The sequence below is a fragment of the Perna viridis genome, chromosome 6 (assembly GCF_037379345.1).
Source record: "Perna viridis isolate PV_CMFRI_1.1 ecotype Kerala chromosome 6, ASM3737934v1, whole genome shotgun sequence".
In the NCBI taxonomy this organism is placed as follows: domain Eukaryota; kingdom Metazoa; phylum Mollusca; class Bivalvia; order Mytilida; family Mytilidae; genus Perna; species Perna viridis.
The window spans coordinates 19,477,916-19,484,320 of record NC_142450.1 but is presented as its reverse complement, the minus strand read 5'-3'; the positions used below and the strand labels follow the sequence as shown (position 1 = coordinate 19,484,320).

General features: G+C 33.9%; 1 pseudogene; it reads left to right on the top strand.

The window, feature by feature from the left end:
• The first annotated feature begins 1,288 nt into the window (after positions 1 to 1,288).
• On the top strand, positions 1,289 to 2,423 carry LOC148613975 (uncharacterized; annotated as a pseudogene).
• The last annotated feature ends 3,982 nt before the right edge of the window (positions 2,424 to 6,405 follow it).

Below are 6,405 nucleotides of genomic sequence, written 5' to 3'. Positions count from 1 at the left end.
TTTTTAGGTCCATTTTAGAAAAAAAGGCACGAACTTTGGTACACCAGGACAGGTCAAACTAAAAATAGACTTTTTCTACTTTCTCTTTTATTTTGAGTTAATAAAATAGACACCTTTTCTGATGCAATATTTTTCATGAAAATACTGTTTTTCCTCAAAAACAAGTTGATTTTGTCATAGCTTGATATATACCCTGTACATTTGATGAAAAACAAAAACAGGAAAAGGCAAGGAGGAAGCGCACTATATTTTTAGCCTCCTTGTTTTGACATACACCCACTCAGGAATATGTAGGCTAAAAACCACTAATTCCACTTCCCATAGGCTTCTATGCTAATTTCACAATATTCAATGGCTTCTCTGGACTTTACCTTAACTTTAACCTGCAGAGGACTATATATCAGCATGATTCTACATATGTCAGCTCACAATCCTCAGAATGGCATGTGGGGTTAGCAGACTTGCAGTGCAGTACTGGTCACCGGAAGTGAAGGGTCTATAAATAGCATGGGAAATCCCAGTGTTTTCACAAGATAGGGGTATATTTAAAAATCATTATGGAGATTAGGCTTCACATCACAAGAAGCAAAATGCACCTATAAAATGTACAGAAATGTTTTTCCTGTCAGAAACTGTTTAAATTTTTTAAATAAGATGAGAACTTTTTTCACAGCACTATGAGGAACAGGGGTAATTTCTGCGTAGGACTATTTTTGCGTACGTTCCAAATGCTCATTGGTTGAATTGGTGGTCTGTAACCTGTAATACAAGACTGATACCTTTTGTTGAAGGAAGGAGGACAATTGATCATATGTCTACTTTAACATCAATTATTGAGACTAGAAAGAAATGTAAATTGTCAACTTTTATTTCATTTATAGATTTCAAAAAGGCATATGATTCCACAGATAGATTATTATTGTTACAAATTAAATGACTTGTGTTTAAGTACTAAGTTTTTGTTTGCCTTGAAAGCCATTTATTAAACTGTAGAGTGTTGTGTTCGTTTGAATGGCAATACTACTGATTGGTATAATGTAAAGACTGGTTTGAAGCAGGTTTGTGTTTTGTCAAATGTAATGTTTAATATTTTCATTAATAATTTAATTACTGATGTAAAAGAATTAGATATTGGTATAGATATAAAGGTCAAAAGGTTACTATTTTGTTGTATGCAGATGACTTAATTCTTATGTCAGAAAATGGAGAAGATATGCAAAAACTGCTAGATGTTTTAAGTCCATGGTGTAATAATAATTTCTTGAATATTAATTTTAATAAATCCAAGATGATTCAATTTAGAAATCAATCAATACCAAGATCTGAATGTACTTTCCAGATCAATGATGAAAATATAGAATATGTATCAAGTTATCAATATTTGGGACTGGTTTTAAATGAATTTTTAGATTATAATGTTATAGCCAAAGCAGTGGCTAAATCTGCCAGTCGAGCACTAGGTTTACGTATTGTAAAATGTAAAACTGATGGTGGATTCCAACACAATATTTTCACAAAACTATTTGACACTAGTTTGGTCAGTAATTAATTATGGCTCAGCAATTTGGGGCACGAAAGAGTTCTGCTGTATTTCAGCAGTTCAGAACCGAGCCGTGAGATTTTATATGGGGGTTGGAAAATACACCCCTAATGATGGAATAGCTGGTGATATGGGTTGGAAACCCTCATACGTTCAACAATGGGTTAACGTTTTTAGACACTGGTCTAGATGTAGTAAAATGGATGTAGATAGAATTAATTATAAAGTTTTTAAGTGGTCTATCAGAAAAGGCAGTTATAGAATTGAAAACTGGAGTTACCAAGTTAATATATATGGAAATATTAAAATTTTATAATAAGGAACAATTTTGTGATATAGAAGTAATATACTTGATAAGAGTACCATATGTCAATTAGAGGAAAAAATGTTTGATAAATATAAAACTGGCTGGTGTAACAGAATGAGTCAATATGGTCAAGGTGATAAATTAAGAACATATAAATTGTTTAAATTTTCATATTTTACTGAGCGTGGTGTAGCACCTTTAAAGATTGAAACTGATCGTTATGAAAGGTTAGCATTAAACGAAAGATTATGTCTCACTTGTAATGACATAGAGAATGAAAAACGTGTATTATTAACATGCCCACTGTATGATGATCTAAGACAGTCACTATTTTCAGATATTGTTAGTTATAATGAAAAATTTTTGTCATTGTCTGATGATGATAAATTTATATTTTTATTTAACAATGAAAATGTATGTAGCTTAGTTGCCAAAACCTGCCATAGTATTTTACTGAGAAGAAGTAGTATTTTATATCATTATTCTATGATACTTTTTATAAATCGTACCTTTTTGAACTGTATTTTAGATGTATATAATACTATGTTCTCAACAGTCTCTCATAATTCTTTTTAGAATGGCTCATGCATTTTAATTTGTATGTTTTATCTCTTATTGTTATCATGTTTTATATTAATGTATGTGGTGAGACTTCATTTGATTAATGAAGAAATAATTCGTGGAGGGGGTAGATTTGTACTCATTTTTACATGGGCACGGCATTTATATTCGATTATTTAATGCGTATTATATGTGTCATTAATGAAAATAATCGTAAAAAAATAAATTTTAACTTTGAATGTTTTAATAAAGATTGAAGGAAATTAAATTTGTAGTATAAATACAAATTTACTTATAGTTTGAACTACTTATATACATCAAATTATCATTAATTTATAAATCGTTGAAATTGAAATTTAGATTAAAAATAATTAAATTTAATTATTTTTCGTTTTCCTATATGATTTTTTTTAAAGTCATTTTACTATTTACATTGACATTTTCATGAATTTACTGGGTTTCTATTTAATATGTAAGTTTTGAAACGTAATTAATTACATGATGTTGCGTTATCCTACGATTTCTTATAATGGCCAAGAGAGTTACACTATTTTTATTTTCATATATGTACGTTAGTATGAAGCTTAAAATTTTCAGATTTATATTTTATTCAAGTTTTCATCACAAGAATCGAATAGAACAGATTCATTGGCACTATGTGTAGATTGATTCGTCACACGGGCACTGATATGTCCCTTCCTCGTTTTCCTACAACTCTGCGAGAGCTAATGCCTTATAATCGATTTCATCGACACCAATTTTGAACAGATCATTTGGTGAATCAATAAAAAATTTGGTGCCATTTTTCATAAAACCATGAAATTTGCCATCACGGGTGAACACATTTTTCACATCTTCGAGCTTACGGACCATTTAAAAAAGCTTGAAACGAAGCTTGGTGAGATCTTCTGAAATGAATACATTTTTATAATTCTCAGAATTCTTCAATATAAAAAAACACTGACGTTGAACTACATATTATCGTCCATTTATAGATATTTCATAAATTTTAGGATTAGAATATTTACACAAATCTTAAAGAATAGCATGCATGATACGCTCAAGCAGATCCTCTCATGGGCTAAGCTAGGGTAAAAAGCTAAGTCTGCAAAATAGGATATGATACCCTTCAATACTAAAACTTGCATAAACCGTATTTTATATTTCACTCCGAACTACATCAGATGAAAGGACTGTTATTATATAATTTGTACAAAGTATTACCTAGCCTTTGACATTTGTTCGTCGTCTTTTTTTACGCAGGACGAGGAGAACCCCATGGTTTTATATTTTAGATATTTATCTTTGATAAATTTTTAGCTGATTTTCTCCTGATAGAGAATAAAATGTACATATGGCCCCGGGGTCTAAAAAACGAGTAACAGGTCTCATCATCAATTTGATAGCGAAACACTATAGTACAGTATTGTCCAAACGACGGTCGTCATGTCAGCCATTGAATGCCAAACCTATATTTCGCGCCTTTTATATGTACATCTAAATCTTTATTTACATCGCAACAGGAGCTACAACATGTTATGCCTCGTGACCAAACGTTTAGGATCATATCAATTTACACATTCCTCCGTTTGTCTTGCTTCTACAGATTTTCTTAAGTACAGAAAGATGTCCATTTAAGTAGCAGTCTTTGTAAGAATCAGGCGAAATAGTTGGCACATCATTTTTATCAATTTGATCTAGTTTGTTGCAGCAAATGTAATCAATAAATCTAGAAAACAACAGAAAAGCTATTGAAATTTATCCTGAAGCATTAATGGCGTAGATATTTGTTTACTGCTTATATAGGGAATAAGTATTTTTCCATAGTGCATTTTATCTTTGCTGCGAAACGTAGCTCTAACTAGTGTTTGTGATCTTTGTTCCAAATTTGATATAATCTATCAATATCTTAAAAAGGCAAACGTTACAAACATTTTTTGTGGTTATTTCTTGAGGTTATGAGGTGTAAATACTTGGACAGTACAATAAAATCTCTGCGGTTTTTCCTTCATGCGCCTCACCTTATGAACATTTCACCTGATTCTTAGCAGAGAAGTACTTAATTTCATAACTTGCGATTTTAATGTTCCATTAGAGAAAATGTACAGGAAGTTTGTGTGCAGCTGTTGTTACAAATTTAATTTAATTTTTGTAGGACTTCAATACATAAAATTGGATTAAGTGGCAAAAGTTATCGATTTTCGTAAAAAGTTCTACAAATAACTGATAGTTTACTTATAATTTTCAATATTCAATATAGGGACACGTTTTTTTCTGATTTGTCTTCATTTTTATATACTAGTATCCTCTGAAAAATGGCGGACCCAGAACCGCGGGAATGGGATGGCCAAAATTAATATTTTTCTATGAATTTGTTCACCTCTTAATAGAGCAGAGGATAATAAAAAAATAGATCAGAAGGCCTGAACGTAACTAATTGCCAAGGAAAGCGAGGCGGAACATTTTTGAGAACGTATTTGTGGAAAACCAAGATATTGTGATAAGCATATCCATTTTTCCAATATAAATGTATTTAACGGAGAAGAATGTCTCCACCTCCATAGCTGAATCCGTCACTGCCTATTCTAGGAGATAGTACAAGGAACTGAATAATATATCTGAATTTATTGAAGTCGTAAGGTTCATTTATAAAAATAAAGTACAAAACTTTATTTAAATCAACAAAATGTATATAACGTTTATTAGAATCATATTTATGTCTTGAGCGTCGTGGGTTAAGATGATTTTTCTGTACAAAATAGTTTTTTTTTTCAGGAAGCGCAAATAATGGCATGTTCTGCCTTTTCACTTCCGGGAATGCGTAGATTCAGTCTTTGTAGTATACAATAAATAAATTTCATCCCCTAAAATCGATATCAAATGAAAGTTCCATTAATTATAAATTTCTGAAATAAATGGATTAGAGCATCGGTGCCTCAATTTTCAATTCACATTAGTCGCTTGACAAATTGATTGTTTGAGATATTAATTTTATTGATTATGAAATATAAACTATAGTTCAGTAAATTTGCAGCTTTTGACCAAATGATATCTATTTAAACACGTGCGGACCCGTGCAGGTCCGGGTGTCAAAAGAATAGGCCTGCAGCAGCGCTAAGCTTGTCGTAAAAGGCGACTAAATAGTGCTCAGAACCCTAGCCGGGGGCTAGGGCGCTCTGCCAACAATGCAACTGGGTTGTGTGCCCCAGGTTGTGGAATGGGGTACCCCTGGTGTGTTACATGCTGGGGTTGTCAGGCTATAATACGGAAACCCCTACCGCAAACCATAGTGGTGCACCGTGTTTGGAAAGATGCCACGTTCCTCGCACGTTAAAAATCCTACTGTGGTATTCTCCCGAAGTAGGAACCATAGGGCTCTGCCACAGGAGGCTAAATTGCCCGACCCTACCCACCTCTCCCTATTTCCAGTGGCAATCAAAATTTGTCAACCCCATTATCCTTGTGTCCCATCCCATTTTACATCCCCGTGCAGGTCCGGGTGTTTAAAAGAATAGGCCTTCAGCAGCACTAAGCTTGTCGTAAAAGGCGACTTAATAGTGCTCAGAAACCTAGCCCGGGGTTGGGCGCTCTGCCTACAGAGCAGCTGGGATGTGTGCCCTAGGTGGTGGAATGGGATGCCCCTGGCATGTTGCATGCTGGGGTTGTCAGGCTGTAATACGGAAAACCTGAACGCAAACCATAGTGGTGCACCGTGTTGGGAAAGATGCCACGTTCCGCGCACGTGAGAACCCTGCTGTGGTATTCGATAGGAGTAGGAACCTTTGCGCTCCGCCACAGGAGGCTAAATTGCCCGACCTTACCCAGCCCCCTTTTTCTAGTGGCAATCAAAATTTGTCGACCCTGTTGTCCTTGTGACCCATCCTTTTTTTTATCATTTCATGTTCATTTTATCATCCATTTCATGTTCATCGCCTGAATATAGCTGAAATATTGCTGCTCGGGCGTTAAACCGCAACAAACAAATATAACACGTGCG